Genomic DNA, 18708 nt, shown 5'->3' with positions numbered 1-18708 from the left:
ATTAGCAGAACCAGAAGAACATTGTACATGGTAACAATGCTGTAAGATGATAAATTATGAATGACTTAACTGTTCCCAGCAATAAATTGATCCAAAGACAATCCCATAGGACTCATGATAAAGCATGCTACCCATATACAGAGAATGAACTGATAACTATCTGAATACAGATTGAAGCATGCTATTTTCCCTTTCTTTCTTTTTCTCTATTTCTTTTTATTCAAGTATGTTATATCTTTGCCAAATCAATATTTTTCTGTGATATCACTGAATAAATTCCTCTTGTTAAAGGCTAGATGTTTAATAAATGTCTCATTTTGGTTCAATTCTGAGCCTAGACTTCCACACAGTCGGTGTGAGACCTGTACCAAAACAGGCTATGGAGAGCCAAACTTTGAAAAAGTAGAATCCTAACTTGGTTTTTTTGTTTGTTTGCTTTTTTTGTTTAGTTTTTGCAAGGCAATGGGGTTAAGTGGCTTGCCCAAGGCCACACGGGTAGGTAATTATTAAGTGTCTGAGGTCAGATTTGAACTCAGGTAGTCCTGACTCCAAGGCCAATGTTCTACCTACTGCCTCACTAGCCACCCCGAATCCTAACTTGTTTACATTCTCCAGCTAGTATTTCAAATAAACTATAATTAATTCCAAATAGTGTAAATACACCAGAGATAGTTGGAGAAATTGAGCAGTCCAAATAAAGGTATGGTGAACACCTTCCTACTGTCACAGAAAACTTTCTTAGAAAAGTCTATTTTCCTTGACTATGCATATTTATTTAAAGTTTGACTTTTTTCTCTTTTCTAGTGGCAGAGGGAGGATTAAAAAGAAGAGAAAAGAGATGTCTGTAATTTGAAAAATATATAAATATATAAAATTTAATTTAGAAACAAAATATTAGATTGATTTTAAAGCTTGTTATTATTATTAATTTTCAAGCTTATTCTGATATATATATATATGAGTATTCTTTATCATTCAATCTACCAATACACAGCTTTTTCAGAAGCTATTTCTTGACATTAGTTCAATAGATTTTAGCTTTTACAAGAACAAATCTACCTTCCCTTTGATAGGTAGATTCAGTATATATTTGACTACCACATACCAATTGGTTGTGTCCTGATGCTGAGTGTTGGTTTCCATTTCATTCTGCCAAGAAAATTTTGTGCACTATTTTTTTGTCCCCACCTTCAAAAAATTTTCTTCAGACTCCAGTCATATAATCAGTGTCTTCATTTTGATAACTTCATTTTGCATTAGAAATTCACGTGACATGATGTCCAGAGTTAGTACCTTCTCAATAGCAATTCTTCTTTGTCAGTCAATAATCATTTATTAGGCACCTACCATATGGTAAGCTGAAGATACAAAACAAAACAAAAAAAAAAAAGATAGTATCTGCTCTGAAGGAACTCACAACCTGGTGGGTAAAACAGCATGCAAACAACTATGTATAAACAAAGATACATAAATAGATAATAGACAGATAGATATTTTTCTATATATGTGTAATTATACACATATATGATAAATTGAAAATAATCAACAAAGGTAAAACATTAGAAATAAAGGGGATTAGGAAAAATGACAGGTTATAGCAACAGATTAGATAGGTGGGGTGAAAAATGAGGAATTGAAGATGACACTTAGGTTGCCAACTTCATGATTGGGAGGATGGTGGTATAGTTAGCAGTAATAAAGAACTTAGGAAGAAGAAGAGTTTGGTAAAAAAGATAATGATACCTAGCTGTGTGGCCTTGGGCAATCCACTTAACCCCAATGCCTTGCAAATAAAAACAAAAAAAAATTAAAAAAAGATAATGAGTTCCGTTTTGAATAGTCTAAATTTAAGATATCTGCAGGATATGGGATATTCACTTTATGATGTTCAGTAGCAGTTGGAAATGAAAGGCTAAGAGTCAGTAGAGAAATTAGGGCTATATAAGTACAAGCTGTTTTAAAAATCACCATCAGATCACCAAGTGAAATAATATAGAAGGAGAAGAAAAAAAGAGTCCAGGATAGAACTTTCAAGGATCCCTACAGTTAGAGGGCATGACCTAGATGAAGATTCAACAAAGAAAATTGAGAAGTAACAGTCCTTTATATGGGAGGAGAACCAGGAGAGAATAGTGTTACACACACAAAAAAAAATCTAGATTATCAAGAAGAGGGCAATCATTATTTGCAGAATTTAAAAAGAATAAGGATTAAAAAGAAGCCATTAGATTTAACAATTAAGAAGAGATCATTAGTAACTTTAGAGTGAACAACTTCTTTGAAGGAAAAGTTCAGAAGCCAGACTACAGACAGTTAAGATGATAATGAGAAAAGAAATAAAGGCACATGATGTTCTCAAGGAATTTGGTTTCAAAGGGGAGGAGAGAGATATGGCAATATCAAGCAGAAATGGATAGATCAGTTAAGAGTTTTTTGAGGATGAAGGAGGCATGGTCATTAAAAAAGCATTAGTAGAAAGGGAGAGAATGAAGTGAGAGAATGGGGAGGATGGTGGGGGCAGGCACAATCTCTTGGAGAAGAAATAAAATGGGATCATCAGTGCATGTAGAGGAATTGTTGATGTTGTCCTTCATAATTGAAGAAGGCTGTGATCTACAAATTATGTGGATTTTAATGCAGGGAATCTTGTGCAAAGACATCCTTCTCACTGCTATTTCCAGAACAGGCATCACTCTATGGTCTGATCTAGTAGGAAATAGTACTTCTCGTGATGTCCTGTATCCTGTGGGAGTTCTTGGCCTTTAGGAATTAACCTTGGCAAGAAGGACCTTATTATGTGAGATATGGGTGGAGGAGATAGTGATAGAAAACAGTTGGGGTGGGGGGAGGTGTAATATGAAGAGCAGGGAAGAAGAGGGAGTTCGAAGCAAATGGCCTCATTTCTTTCAACAAAATATGAGGCAAGGTTCTCAATTAAAAGATTAGGGAGCAGGGGAACTAAGGGAGGTTTGAAGAAGGATGAACTCCTCTTTGGAAAAAACCACAGTGGTGAGTGGGATAGTGGTGAATTAATTAGGAAGGTATAAAAGGATTATCTTGCTTCAGGGAGGGCTCCAGTCTAACTGCATTCTCTTATTCAAGTATTAATTATTGCACCTAATTTGGTCTCACATGAATTACAAACTGGGAGAAATTTTCTGAATTGAAGATTTGATGAATGGAGTGCATAGTTACCTTGATATACCATATTGACTCTCTGGTCTTTGCAAACAGGTTTATTGTGTTATTTCGGGCTTGGTAGCCTTCAGACTCTGCCTAAATTTAAAAGTCAGTCTTTCAGGACTATCCATTAATTGTCTTTTGTTGGATACCTAACTTTTCTTGGGTGAATCTTGGATGTAGGTGCAAGATTTCCTTGTTTGTTCCCCAGGGGCACAAAATTTCTTTCTAAAGATTCCTAACAGGCCACAAACATCTCTGTCATTAATTAGCTAAACTTAATTAAATCAAAGACAGTGCTTCTCTGTGTGACTTGGAAGATCCTAGTTTTTACTTTACCCATAGATTGGGTGGCATTTATTTATTTTTTTGGTCTTTTTTTAGAAAGATTTTTATTTATTTTGAGTTTTACAATTTTTCCCCAATCTCACTTCCTTCCACCCACTCCCCCACAGAAGGCAGTCTGTTAGTCTATACATTGTTTCCATGGTATACATTGATCTAAGTTGAGTGTGATAAGAGAAAAATCATATCTTTAAGGAGAAAAAATAAAGTGTAAGAGATAGCAAAATTACATAGTAAGATAATAGGTTTTTTCCCTAAGTTAAAGGTAATAGTCTTTGGTCTTTGTTTAAACTCCACAGTTCTTTCTCTGGATACATATGGTATTGTCCATCACAGATAGCCCCAAATTGTCCCTGATTGTTGCACTAATGGAATGAGCAAGTCCATCAAGGTTGATCATCACCCCCATGTTGCTGTTAGAGTATATAATGTTTTTCTGGTTCTGCTCATCTCACTCAGCATCAGTTCATGCAAATCCCTCCAGGCTTCCCTGAATTCGCATCCCAACTGGTTTCTAATAGAACAGTAGTGTTCCGTCACATACATATACCACAGTTTGTTAAGCCATTCCCCAAATGAAGGACATTTACTTAATTTCCAATTCTTTGACACCACAAACAGGACTGCTATGAATATATTTGTACAAGTGATATTTTTACCCTTTTTCATCATCACTTCAGGGTATAGGCTCAGTAGTGGTATTGCTGGATCAAAGGGTATGCACATTTTTGTTGCTCTTTGGGAGCAATTCCAAACTGCTCTCCAGAAAGGCTAGATGAGTTAAAGCTCCACCATCAATGCATTAGTGTCCCAGATTTCCCACATGCCTTCCAATATTGATCATTGTCCTTTCTGGTTATATTGGCCAGTCTGAGAGGTGTGAGGTGGTACCTCAGAGGTGCTTTAATTTACATTTCTCTAATAAGTAATGATTTAGAGCAATTTTTCATATGACTATGGATCATTTTGATTTCCTCACCTGTTAATTGCCTTTGCATATCCTTTGACCATTTGTCAATTGAAGAATGGCTTTTTTTTGGAAAATTTGACTCATTTCTCTGTATATTTAAGAAATGAGTCCTTTGTCAGAAATACTAGCTGTAAAAATTGCTTCCCAATTTACTACATTACTTTTGATCTTGGTTACAGTGGTTTTGTCTGTGCAAAAGCTTTTTAATTTAATGTAATCAAAATTATCTAGTTTGTTTTTAATGATGTTCTCCATCTCTTCCTTGGTCATAAACTGCTTCCCTTTCCACAGATCTGACAGGTAAACTACTCCTTGATCTTCCAGTTTGATTATAATATTGTTTTCTATGTCTAGATCCTGTATCCATTTGATCTTATCTTGGTATAGGGTGTGAGGTGTTGGTCTAATCTTTCTTCCATACGAACTTTCAATTTTCCCAACAGTTTTTATTGAAGAGACTATTTTGATTTATCAAACAGTAGATTACTATAATCATTTCCTGCTATTGCACCTAGTCTATTCCACTGAATCCACCAATCTATTTCTTAGCCAATACCAGACAGTTTTGATGACTGATGCTTTATAATATAATTTTAGATCTGGTAAGGCTAAGCCACCTTCTTTTGTACTTTTTTTCATTGAATCCCTACAAATTCTTGATTTTTTATTTCTCCATATAAATTTACTTGCAACTTTTTCTAATTTATTAAAGTAATTTTTTTGGAATTTTGATTGGTAGGGCACTAAATAGGTAATTTAGTTTTGGTAGAATTGTCATTTTTATTATATTAGCTCGACCCATCCATGAGCAGTTGATGTTTGCCCAGTTATTTGAATCCAATTTTATTTTTGTGAAAAGTGTTTTGTAATTGTTTTCAAAAAAGTTTCTGAGTCTGCCTTGGCAGATAGACTCCCAGTTATTTTATATTGTCTGAGGTTACTTTGAATGGGATTTCTCTTTCTAGCTCTTTCTGCTATATCTTGCTAGTCATATATAGAAATGTTGAGAATTTGTGAGGGTTTATTTTATATCCTGTGACTTTACTAAAGATGCTAATTATTACTAGTAGTTTTTTAGATGACTTTTGGGATTCTCTAGGTATACCATCATGTCATCTGCAAAGAGTGAGAGTTTTGTCTCTTCCTTCCCAATTCTAATTCCTTCAATTTCTTTTTCTTCTCTAATTGCTGAAGGCAGTAGTGATAATGGGCATCCTTGTTTCACCCCTGATCTTACTGGGAATGCCTCTAGCCTCTCCCCATTGAATATAATGCTTGTTGATGGTTTCAGATAGATACTTCTTATTATTCTAAGGAACAATTCATTTATTCCTACTCTCTCTAGTATTTTTAGCAGGAATGGGTGCTGCATTTTGTCAAAAAAAAATTTTCAGCATCTATTGATATAATCATATGATTTCTGATAAGTTTGTTATTGATATAACTAATTATATTATTATATTAACAGTTTTCCTAATATTGAACCAACCCTGCATTCCTGGGATAAATCCTACTTGATCATAGTATATCATCCTAGTGATAATCTCTTGTAATCATTTTGCTAAGGATTTTATTTAAGATTTTTTGCATCAACAGGAAGAACTAGAAAGAGAAATCCCATTCAAAGTAACCTCAGACAATATAAAATACCTGGGAGTCTATTTGCCAAGACAGACTCAGAAACTTTTTGAAAACAATTACAAAACACTTCTCACACAAATTAAATTGGATTCAAATAACTGGGCAAATATCAACTGCTCATGGATAGGTAGAGCTAATATAATAAAAATGACAATTCTACCAAAACTAAACTACCTGTTTAGTGCCCTACCAATCAAAATTCCAAAAAAGTACTTTAATGAGTTAGAAAAAGTTGTAAGTAAATTCATATGGAGAAATATAAAGTCAATAATTTCCAGGAATTTAATGAAAAAAGTACAAAAGAAGTGGGATTAGCCCTACCTGATCTAAAATTATATTATAAAGCATCAGTCATCAAAACTGTTTGGCATTGGCTAAGAAATAGAGTGGTAGACCAGTAGAATAGACTAGGTGCAAAAGCAGGAGACAATTATAATAATCTACTGTTTGATAAACCCAAATAGTCCAGCTATTGGAATAAAAACTCTCTCTTTGATAAAAAACTGTGGGGAAAATTGGAAGTTAGTATGGAAGAAACTTAGATTAGACCAACACCTAACACCCTTTAACAAGATAAGATCCAAGTGGTTACAGGATTTAGCCATAAAAAAAAACAACACTATAAACAAATTAGAAGATCAAGGACTAGTTTACCTGTCAGATCTATGGAAAGGGGAGCAGTTTATGACTAAGGAAGAGTTGGAGAACATCACCAAAAGCTAACTAGATGATTTCGATTACATTAAATTAAAAAGCTTTTGCACAGATAAACCACTGTAACCAAGATCAAAAGAAATGTAGTGAATTGGGAAACTATCTTTACAACTAATGATTCTGACAAAGTACTCACTTCTAAAATATAGAGAACTGAGTCATAGTTTTAAAACAAAAAGCCATTCCCCAATTGACAAATGGTCAAAGGATATGCAAAGGCAATATACAGATGAGGAGATCAAAGCAATTCATAGCCATATGAAAAAATGCTCTAAATCATTAATTATTAGAGAAATGCAAATTAAAGCTTCTCTGAGGTACCACCTCACACCTCTCAGATTGCCCAATATGACCAGAAAGGATAATAATGATCATTGTTGGAAGGGTTGTGGGAAATCTGGGACACTATAACACTGTTGATGAAGCTGTGAACTCATCCAACCTTTCTGGAGAGAAATTTGGAACTATGCCCAAAGGGCAACAAAAATGAGCATACCCTTTGACTCAGCAATACCACTACTGGGTCTATACCCTGAAGAGATCATCAAAAAGGGCAAAAACATCACTTGTACGAAAATATCTATAGCAGCCCTGTTTGTAGTGTCAAAGAATTGGAAATCAAGTAAATGTCCTTCAATTAGGGAATGGCTTAGCAAACTGTGGTAAATGTATGTCATGGAATGCTATTGTTTTATTAGAAACCAGGAGGGATGGGAATTCAGGGAAGCCTGGAAGGATTTGCACAAGCTGATGCTGAATGAGATGAGCAGAACCAGAAAAACACTGTATACTCTAACAGCAACATGGGGGTGATGTTCAACCTTGAAGGACTCCCTCATTCCATCAGTGCAACAATTGGGAACAATTTTGGGCTGTCTGCAAAGGAGAATACAATCTGTATCCAGATAAAGAACTGTGGAGTTTGAACAAAGTTCAAGAATTATTCCCTTTAATTTAGAAAAAAACATATCTTATGATCTAGTCATGTTATCTCTTAGACTTTTTGTCTCTTCCTTAAGAATATGATTTCTCTCTCATCACACTCAGTTTGGATCAAGGTACAACATGGAAACAAAGTAAAGACTGACAGATTGCTTTTGGGGGGGAAGTAAGATTGGGGGGAATTGTAAAACTCAAATAATATCTTTAGTAAAAAAAAGAAGAAAAAGATTTTTTGCATCTATATTCATCAAGGAGATAGGCCTATAATTTTCTTTCTCTGTTTTAGCTCTTCCTGGTTTAGGCATCAGCACCATATTGGTGTCATAGAAAGAGTAAGGTAGAGTTCTGTCTTCACCTATTTTTTCAAAGAGTTTATATAGAATTGGAATCAATTGTTCCTTAAATGTTTGATAGAATTCACTTGTGAATCCATCTGGCCCTGGATATTTTTTTCTTAGAGAGTTCAATAATGGCTTGTTGAATTTCTTTTTCTGAGATAGGGTTGTTTAGGTATTTAATTTCCTCTTCATTTAACCTGGGCAATTTATATTTTTATAAATATTTGTCCATTTCATTTAGATTATCACTTTCATTAGCATAGAGTTAAGCAATATAATTCAGAATTATTATTTAATATCCTCCTTATTGATGATGAGTTCACCTTTTTTTCATTTATGATACTAGCAATTTGGTTTTCTTCTTTCTTTAATCAAATTGACCAAAGGTTTATCAGTTTTATTGGTTTTTTCATAAAACTAACTCTTGGTTTTATTTATTAGTTCAATAGTTTTATTGCTTTTGATTTTATTAATTTCTCCTTTAAATTTTAGAATTTCTAGTTTGGTATTTAATTGGGGGTTTTTAATTTGTTCTTTCTCTAATTTTTTTTACTTGCATATTTAGTTTATTGATTTCCTCTTTCTCTAGTTAGGCATTTATTTCTGATAAAGAGATAAAGAATCTTTTGGAGGCATATAGGATCCTGGCTGAACCTCAATTATATACAAAGAACCTAAAATATCACTGAGAAAGTAAATCTTATTCCATGTACTTGTCTAATTGTAATTCTGGTCTTGGACAAGATTTTTCTTGATTGCCCTTTTTTATAATAAACACCTCCTCTATCCTCAAAAAATATCCAAAAGATGAAGATAAAATTATTTGCTCCAAACATAAAACTCTGTATGATTTGGATTATGAAGATGATAACTAGTGCTTTAAGGTTTGCAAGTAATTTTACCTGATCTGTCTCTTTCATCCTCATAACAATTCCGTGAGGCAATTGCTATTATTATCCCCATTATTAGATGACTACACTGGGCCTGAGAAAGATTAAGGTCTTTCTCAAGATCACAGTGTCAAAATCTGAATTCATATATTCCTAATTTCAAGCAGCCTATTCTTGGTGTCACCCGGCTTCTTCAATAATAATGTAATGATACTACAATATCATTTTTACAATTATAGCTCTAGAATGTTCAGTGACAAAAGTTTTCTAAAACTTCTTTCCCTCTCACCTTCTACAAAGGGAAGTAAAATAGCATGGGACTTAGAATCAGAGGACCTGGGTTCAAATCTGATTTTATCCCTTAGAATCCCACAAGTTCAACAAGTACCCCATATGATACTGGGCAAGTCACTTCAACTCTCTGGTGCTATTTCAGCCTCTCTAAAGCAAGGACTAGATGATTGCTGAAGTATCTCCCACCTCTAGATATGATTATTCTTGTAAAACTGTATTCTGAAATGAGATGGAGGTCAACAGATAAGAGATGCTGATAAATGTTTAACAACTAGCTCTCTGAAAAAAAATATATGCACAACCCAATTTAATCTGCATTATTAATACTCTCTAACATTTTCTAAAGTCTCAACAAATCAATCCTGATTTACCAATTTCTAAAATGTAAAGGCTCACAATAAAAATGGAACAATTGCATTTGCCAACATTGATCTTATGATCAACAGCAGTATATCATGCCTGAATGACATTTATCAAATATATGTATTTTCTCCAAATCATCATAGCTTTCTCAAGTTTAGGATTACAAACTGGTTCCAGCGAACCCTGTCTTGCTGCATCATTTGGATTCCTCTCAATGACAGAATTTTGAAAACAGGACCTAGCCACTTACAAAATAGAGTATGACCCTGTACATGAGTGCCTTTTGCAATGAATTTCCATTGCCTTTGATATGCTCAGAGTGAATTCCATTTTTTTCCACTTTATATCTACTTTGCTACAACTGTCACTCCATTCCACAAAGATATGAAGAAAGTCTTTTAGATAAGACAGGGTATTTATGGATGCAAAAGACACAGAGACTGTTGGAATTTTTCATGTGATCCATGGCATACATGCCTTTTTGGTTTTTATAGTGAAACTAGAAAGAAAGAAAATATCTTTCTGCTTTTTTTCAGGGTATTTCTTCTCAGTTACCTATTTGAAACTCTCTTCTATATTTTTCAGATTCTTTATGCATACCTATCCTGATCCATGGCATGACTTTTTTGTATTCTTAATCTTTTCTTCTTCTCCTATTGGCAATTTATTCACAAATGCTGCCCTGATACCTCTAATATTTACCACCTGTGAGACCTTGGATAAGTCATTTATGACTCAGTTTATACCTCAGTTTCTTCATCTGTAAAATATCCATGATTCCATGAATAGTCATAGCAATTATGTGCATAAACTCATCATCTTAGATTAGTTTGATAAAAATAAAGTTGATGAAAAAGTTTTTACAAATCAATATATGTATACTTGTATGTATATTCATGTGCACACATACATGTATGTCCATATGTGCTTGCATATATGCAGAAGCATGTGCATCTACCTGTGATTAAATGTAGTCAATTCCCATTATTCACAGATTCCATATTTGTGAATTTGCCTGCTAACTAAAATTGATCTGTAACCTAAATGCTCCATTACCTTCATTTTTATTTGAGGGCATGAATGCACAAATGATAAAGAATTTGAGCAATCCACACACATATTTCAGCTGAGGTCAAAGAAGGTAAATACGAATCATTTATGTGTTCTATAGTGCCAGAGTTTTTCCATTTGTTCACCTTTTGTTGTTGATTTTGCCATTTTAAATGACTCCCAAGCATAGTGCTGAGATACTGTATAGTATTCCTAAACTCAAGAAGGCTGTGATGTGCCTTATGGAGAAAATACTTCTGTTAGATAAACTTCATTCAGGTATGAATTGGCCACAAGTTTAACATCAACGAATCCACAATATGGTTCATCTAGAAAAAGGAAAAGGAAACTCTCCATTCTGTCCCTTTGCCCACCCCAGAAAGATAATGTTATGACAAGAGTCTCAGAAGAACTTAACCCTGTATTTTTCCCCTAGGAAGAATGGTTCAGTAATTCAGTAACTAATTCAATGTTCAAAGCAACTTTATAGTATATAACTACTGTCTATATATAGATATGTATATACACATACATATGGGCCATATATAAACATATGTAATGTGTGCATAGTATTGTGTGTGCATATATGTATATGTATATACTCATAACCAAATTCATATACTCACATACATGACATGGGAAAGTAATCAAATATATTCAGCTTATCACACTAGCAATATAACAGAATGTAGACAACAGATCAAAAAAGGCAAAACTGTTTGGATTGTTTCAGTGATACACCAGATCACTAAGAAAGTATCAAAAAACATAAAGGCAAAAATGTTAAGGATGTTTCCTAAAAAATGTTTAGACATCATAATGTTGTTCTTACAAGAAGGCATTAAGAGTAAAAGTTGTACAAAACCTCTTTATAAGAAGATTGTTTGACAAATGGAGGAACTCTGAAGGACAGTTGTTATCTATAGATATAGTCTATCATGTGAAAAGATGCTTGAAACAGTCATGTAGGAGGGATGACAGACAATAAATAGATAGATGGCCCAAATAACAGATTGGTTTCCATGGGACCTGCTTTGTTAGAGATTTGGTGTTCTTATTTGTTAGAAGAGTTCAAAATTGGATGAGGCAAGCCAATAGGTTGATTATTCAAAGTTTGAAACAGTAAGTTTCTAAGTAAGGCTCATCATTTCTGTTGTTCTGTGATAATGAGTAAGTGCTTATAGATTCAAACATAAATATGATAACAAAAAGCAAGAACAAGCTGAAATGCCAGTATTTGAAAGATGGTTAATCAGACGGGGGAATAGGTGCTAGGAGGCACAGTGAGTAGAGCCCCAGGCTGGAGTCAAGGAGACTCATGGAAAAGGAAATGGCAAACTACTCCAGTATCTAGAGGGATTCAGAAAGACCTTACATAGGTGACAGGGCTCATTATCCCAGACAGCTTCTAAAACAATCACTTCCCAAAGAAAACAAGACATTGATAATTTCTAATAGAGAGAGAAGAGGCACAAAAACTTTATTTTTCCATCTTATTTTTATTGATATTATTAATATTATTATATTAATTATATATATGGGACTGGGGCTGGATTTTATTGTGTTTTGCTTTTCTTTTAGCCCCAATCTTAAGCCAGTATCTGGCATATAATAAGTATTTAATAAATATTTGTTGCTGACTAACATACAAAAGAGAGTCACATCTTTGCTGTTTTACAAATGACTAAAAAGTTGTAGAAACTATAAAATCTCTCTATGTTTACTGTTTGTGGATTCTTTAAATGAATTTGATTCAGTAGGGTCTCATAAAATATGAGTAAAAATGCAAAATATAATATATATGTATTAAATATTTTTCAAATACAATATATAATTATATATAATTAATTATATATTGATATAATTATATTGATATAATTAATTGATAAAATGAAACCAAATGGGGTCACAAAGAATCATACACAACTGAAATGACTGAAAAATAAACTAATCAGACAGAATTATCTTAATGGAATGGTTTATATTTCCATTAAGAATGACAAGGATGAAGATGATTCTTCATATAAATGAAAGAGTAGAAATAATGTGTGTGTTCACTTATAATAATTTTATCAAAGGTAAATTTGTACTATTTCTATCCATTAAGGATGGGGAAGAAAATTATAGTTTATATTTGTTATGGTTGGTACTTTAAGAGTTTTTCCTTATTGTAATGCTGATTAAACATAGCATTTAAAAGAAAAGAATAGAAAAGGTATTCATAATCACTGCAATAAGAAAAGTGAAAAGACCACCCACAGCAATAACAACCATAAAGCTGAACACTGTGATATTAAAATGAGCAAGATTTTCCCAGAAAATAGATGAAAAAATGTAGCTCTTTCCCCTCTGTTTAGAATTATAGGTGTGAAGTATTGCATATACTATTACATTAGGATGATTTTTTTATAAGTTTTGCTTAACTGCTTGTCTATTTTTAAAAATCTTTATTACAAGGGACAGCTTACTCATGAGAGGAGGAAAGAAAAAATACAAATCTCATCGGTTGCCACAGGATGCTGCTGATATCCTAGAGGGAAAGACTCCCATGCTTTATGGAAATCTGTAATACAGCTGAATAAGGCATAGTCGAGCTGAGTTGAGAGAGGGCCCCCCTCTTCCCCCAATGGAATTCCTAACAGTTGTGACATAAAGCAGACATCCTGAATCAAGAAAGGAAACTATAATACATGGGACATCTTTATGACAGAATATCAAATCTCATTGGATTCCACCTTTATTTTTAAAGGTCTTTGTCTAGTTCCTATAAATATGTGTCCCAAAATCTCACTTTGGGACCCGGGTAATAGCCAGACCCCTATGTATACATAACTGCAAGCTTAGAGATAAATAAACACATATGGTAATTTAATTATTTTTGTTCTCTATTGGGACAAACTATGGAGGTTAACATGTTAGCTTAATTTTTATCAAGTTCAAACTCATAAGGGTCATCAAGACTCAGATCAAATCCTATCTTCTTCAGGAATCTTTTCCTGATTTCCCCAGCTGCTGGTGATTTCCCCTTTCAGATTACTTACCATTTACTCTTAACCTCGTATGAATCTAATGTTTTTCCACCATTCAACTGTAAACTCTTTGAGGACAGGGTCTGGGTTTTATTTTGTTTTGCTTTTCTTTTAGTCCCAGTCCAAACCAGTATTTAATAAATATTTGTTGCTGACTAACATACAAAGAGTCACATCTTTACTGTTTTACAAATGACTAAAAGTTGTACAGGTTACTTTTAGCAAGCAAAAAAAAATCAATCTGGGACTGTACAGCTTGTATCTTTTTTTTCCTTGTTGCAAATTCAAGCAATATCAAAGAAATGACTATTTCTGTATTCAAAGCATAAAAGATAAATCCACACATGAAGGTGAGATACCACACTATCAACAGCTTGCTTTATATATATATATATATAGAGAGAGAGAGAGAGAGAGATAATCATATTTCCAAAGTTGTCCTGTTTGTCTGTATTTCCTAATGACCCTTATTCTGTTCTTTTCTGTACTTTTAACAGAGGGCAGAGCCAAGATGGCAGAGTAAAGGCAGGAACTCCCATGAGCTCTTTCCCAAACCACTCTTAATACCTTTAACAATGATTCTAACCAAATTTTTGAGTGACAGAACCCACAAAGAAACTGAATGAAACAATTTTCCAGCCCAAGACACCTTAGAAGAATCTGTTGTATCAGGTTAGAAAGGGCCTGTAGCATAGATTGCAGTCATGCTTGAGAGAATCAGCTCCGGTTGTCCAGGAGTGCCTGGGCACCTGGGTCCATGGCAGCAGTGGCAGTTTTCGGACCTCTAAGACCAGGGATTACCTAGAACACGTAGGAAGGGAAACAAGAAAACTGCCACACCAGAGTGAGAGTGGAGCCCAGTGCAATTTAGACCTAGGCACAGATCTAGTCCAAGGATATCATGAATAGGCCTAGGGAGCCACTTGGAAGCTTCTTCCAACCCATGGATAGTAAAGAGGTTAGGGAGATTGCAGGGGTCTCTCTCTGCTCTCCCTGAGGCAAGACTCTATTTCTTTGTCTATACTCAGATCTAGGTTGCAATTGGGGCCTCAGTCTCAGCAAAAGAAGTAGTAGCATAACAGAGCTTCCTGCCTACAGTGGAGCAGGGACACTTCTTATGGTTCCAGGGCAGAAAGGAGTGCTTGTGGTCACCCACAGTCCAAAACATAAGTCAGAAGAGCAGACATAACCTTTCATAAGACCTTGGAGGAATTGAGAACTTGCAGGTCCCTGGGGGTGAGGTGGGGGAACCCTGAAAATAGCTTCAAAAACTCTCAAAAGCTTGGGAGTGTGTCCTCCATCTGAGAAGCAAAACCCCACGTTAGCAAAGAGTTGAAATCAAGTCTTTCCATTAATGTATTGTTGGTAGAGTTGTGAACTGATCCAACCACTCTGGAGAGCAAATAGAACTGATCATATCCTTTGATCCAGCAATACCAATACTAGGTCTATATCCAGAAGACATCATAAAAATGGGAAAAGTTCCACATGCTCTAAAATATTCATAGCAACTCCTTTTGCAGTGATAAAGAATTGGAAATTAAGGGGATGTCCATTAATTGGGGAATGACTGAACAAGTCATGGTATATGATTGGTCTATAAAAACCATGAATGGTTGGAATCTAGAGAGGCATGGAGAGAATTACACAAACTGAGGCTAAGTGAAGGGAGCAGAACCAAGAACATTGTACACATTAACAACGTTGTGAGTTGATCGACCTTGATGGATCAGTTCCTCTCAATAGTTCAGAGACCTAGGACTACGCTGAGAAACCTATTATGGACAATGCTATTCACATTCAGAGGAAGAAAAACAAAACAAAACAAAGCAAAATCTATGGAATCTGAATGAATATTCACTTTTTAAATTTTTCTATTATGTTTTTCTTTCCTATCTCATGGTATTCTTTTCCCTCAGCTCTATTCATCATACCAAAATGGCTAATCTGTAAATATGTTAAACACAATATATATATATACATACACACAATGTTACAATGTTCACTAAACTGTTCACCATTGGGGAGGGAGGGAGAAGAAGGGAGGTAGAAATTTTGTAATTTATAAATATCCAGATGTATGTAGATAAATGTTGAAAAACTTTCATAACATGTAATTGGAAAAAATAAAATAAAATATTGACTGGAAAAAAATAAAACCAAATTATAGGCTAGGGAAATGAGCAAACAACAGAAGAAAAAAATCTGACCATAGATAATTACTTTGGTCTTATAGAGGATCAAAGTACAGACTCAGAAGATAACAAAGTCAAAACTTCTGCATCCAAAGTCTCCAAGAAAAAAATGAATTGGTCTCAGACTATGGAAGAGCTCAAAAAAGATTTTGAAAATCAAGTAAGGAAGGTTGAGGAAAAATTGGGAAGAGAAATGAAAGTAATGCTGAAACATCATGTATATGAAGTCAGCAGCTTGGTGGAGATACAAAAAAAACTGAAGAAAAGGACAAATTAAAAACCAGTTTGGGGCAAATAGAAAAAGTAGTCCAAAAGTTCAATGAGGAGAAGAATGCCTTAAAAAGCAGAATTGACCAAATGGAAAAAGAAATATAAAAGCTCTCTGAAGAAATTAATTCCTTAAAATGTAGAAATGGAGCTAAGGTAAGTTGATGACTTTGTGAAAAATCAAGAAACAATAAAATAAAACAATAAAAATAAAAAACTAGATGAAAATGTGAAATATCTCATTGGAAAAACAATTGACTTAGAAAACAGATCCAGGAGAGATAATTTAAAAATTATTAGACTAGGGGCAGCTAGGTGGCGCAGTCGATATAGCACTGGCCCTGGAGTCTGGAGTACCTAAATTCAGATCCGGCCTCAGACACTTAATAATTACCTAGCTGTGTGGCCCTAGCCCTAGGTAATTATTAAGTGTCAAGAAATTATCCAGCAAAACTGCCCTGACATCCTAGAAGCAGGAGGTAAAAATAGGAATTGAAAGAATCCACCAATCATCTCCTAAAAGAGATCCCAAATGAAAACTGCCAGAAATATTATAGCCAAATTTAAGAACTCCTAAGTCAAGGAGAAAATATTGCAAGCAATCAGAAGGAAACAATTCAATTATCTTGGAGCTACAGTCAGGATTAACACAAGATTTAGCAGCTTCTATGATCCATTAAGGGATCATAGGGCTTGGAATATGATGTTTCAGACTACAACCAAGAATTAACTACCCAGGCAAAATTGAACATACTCTTTCAGGAGAAAAGATGAACATTCAATGAAATAGAGGAATGTTGGGAGCCAGGGTCTCTAAGCTGTCTGACACAGTCGCAGCAAGAAGACTCAAGGCAGTCACACTGCCTGATGGAACAACATTTCCTTCTTCAATATATATAGGGATTTTATGCATACCAATATTTATAGGTTTGTTATTGATTGCAATATTTACTCATCCTAATAGTGGAATGACTATAAAGGAAGGATTTCAGAGAAATTCCTTGAATAAAACATATTGTTAACTCTGTCCAAATTTAACAGGATTGCCTCTCCCTGAGACATACAGAAGGCTTCAACATTATGAAATCTTTGGAAAATACAGCACTGGAAGTTCCAGGGAGACATCAGAATATATACAGGAAAAACAGATACAAGATGGGTCAGATAGAATTCCAGGGAAATTAACAGTTTTGCCCCCCCCCATCATACACAGGAATATATGATAAAGATGGTGAGAGAATAGTTAGTATAGGTGACCAATATGTGAACTCTAACAACCTTAGTTTATTGGGAAAGAATAAAAAGTCATAGAAACCATAGCATCTACCAACAAGGGCTGAAAGGAAAATTGGTTATTGAAGGAATCAATAGACAGGTGGACAAACATAACTACCCTCACTATAGGTTGTCAAGGGAGCATATAGAAAACCATTATATGTGCGGCACAAAAACATAAAAGCATTCCATTAAACAAATTATATCAAAGATTATTATCAGGAAAGTTCTGTTTAATTAATAACTTTACTATGCAGCAACAAACTAGGCAACAGGCAGGTTGAGGTCATCACAGTCTGAGCAGGGACAAGAAAATTAACTACATGATTGATAATCACACTTGTAACCACTACATGACCAGACTTGTAACCATATAAACTATATGATTAATGATAAAAATTGTACACTTTTGTAACCAAGGAAATGATTTTAGGTTGCTTGTTTGACATGATTCTGAGACTATGAAAAAAAAAAATCTAAGCAGCTGACAGTCAACCTGCTCCTGCCTTTACCCCTTTGTTGACTCAACTCATTTCGCCAACTCTATCCCTCCTGTCAGGCTCCAAGGACCCCGCAGAGGCTGGACCCCCACAGAGGACTTTTAAACTTTCTTGATGAAATGGCCAGAACCAAACAGAAAGTTTGATCGTCAACTAAATACAGAACTCAAGTGAAGCATAAAGAGATTGGATGGGAAGGACAAATCATAAGAGATGTAATGATGTTGAACTGCTTATATTCCTGCATGGGAAGATGATACTGATAACTCATATGAACCTTCTCATTTATTAGGGCAGTTAGAAGGATCATATATAGACAAGACACAGGAGGGAGTTGAATTTGAAGGTATGATATATTTAAAAACTGGAGTTAATGGAAGAGAAAGGAATGTACTGGGAGAAATGGAAAGGAGAGGTAGAATTGGGAAGCTATTTCACATAAAAGGGGCAAGAAAAAGCTTTTGCAGTGGAGTGGAAGACGGAGAAGGTAAAGGGGAGTGAATGAGTCTTACTTGCAATCAGCATTGGCTCAGAGAGGGAGTAACATACAAACTCAATTGGGTATAGAAATCTATCCTACCCTAGAAGAAAATAGGAGAAGAAAAGGATGGGTAAAATGGGAAGAGGGGGCCGGGCAGGTGACAGAAGGGAAGAAAGATTGTGGGAGAGACAGAGTAAAAAGAGAGAAATAATAGAACAAATGAGGTTGGGGGGA

General features: G+C 34.7%; 1 long non-coding RNA gene across 1 annotated transcript in view; it reads right to left on the bottom strand.

Moving 5' to 3' along the window:
* LOC141501306 (uncharacterized) overlaps positions 1 to 18708 on the bottom strand; it is an 83034-nt gene that overhangs the window by 39937 nt on the left and 24389 nt on the right. The window contains exon 2 of the long non-coding RNA XR_012472204.1: positions 1106 to 1358. This is a non-coding gene — a long non-coding RNA (uncharacterized LOC141501306). The remainder of the gene's footprint in view (positions 1 to 1105; positions 1359 to 18708) is intronic.

The sequence above is a fragment of the Macrotis lagotis genome, chromosome X (assembly GCF_037893015.1).
Source record: "Macrotis lagotis isolate mMagLag1 chromosome X, bilby.v1.9.chrom.fasta, whole genome shotgun sequence".
NCBI classification, from domain to species: domain Eukaryota; kingdom Metazoa; phylum Chordata; class Mammalia; order Peramelemorphia; family Peramelidae; genus Macrotis; species Macrotis lagotis.
Note: the sequence above shows the minus strand (reverse complement) of the source record. Positions and strands in the feature narration are given on the sequence as shown.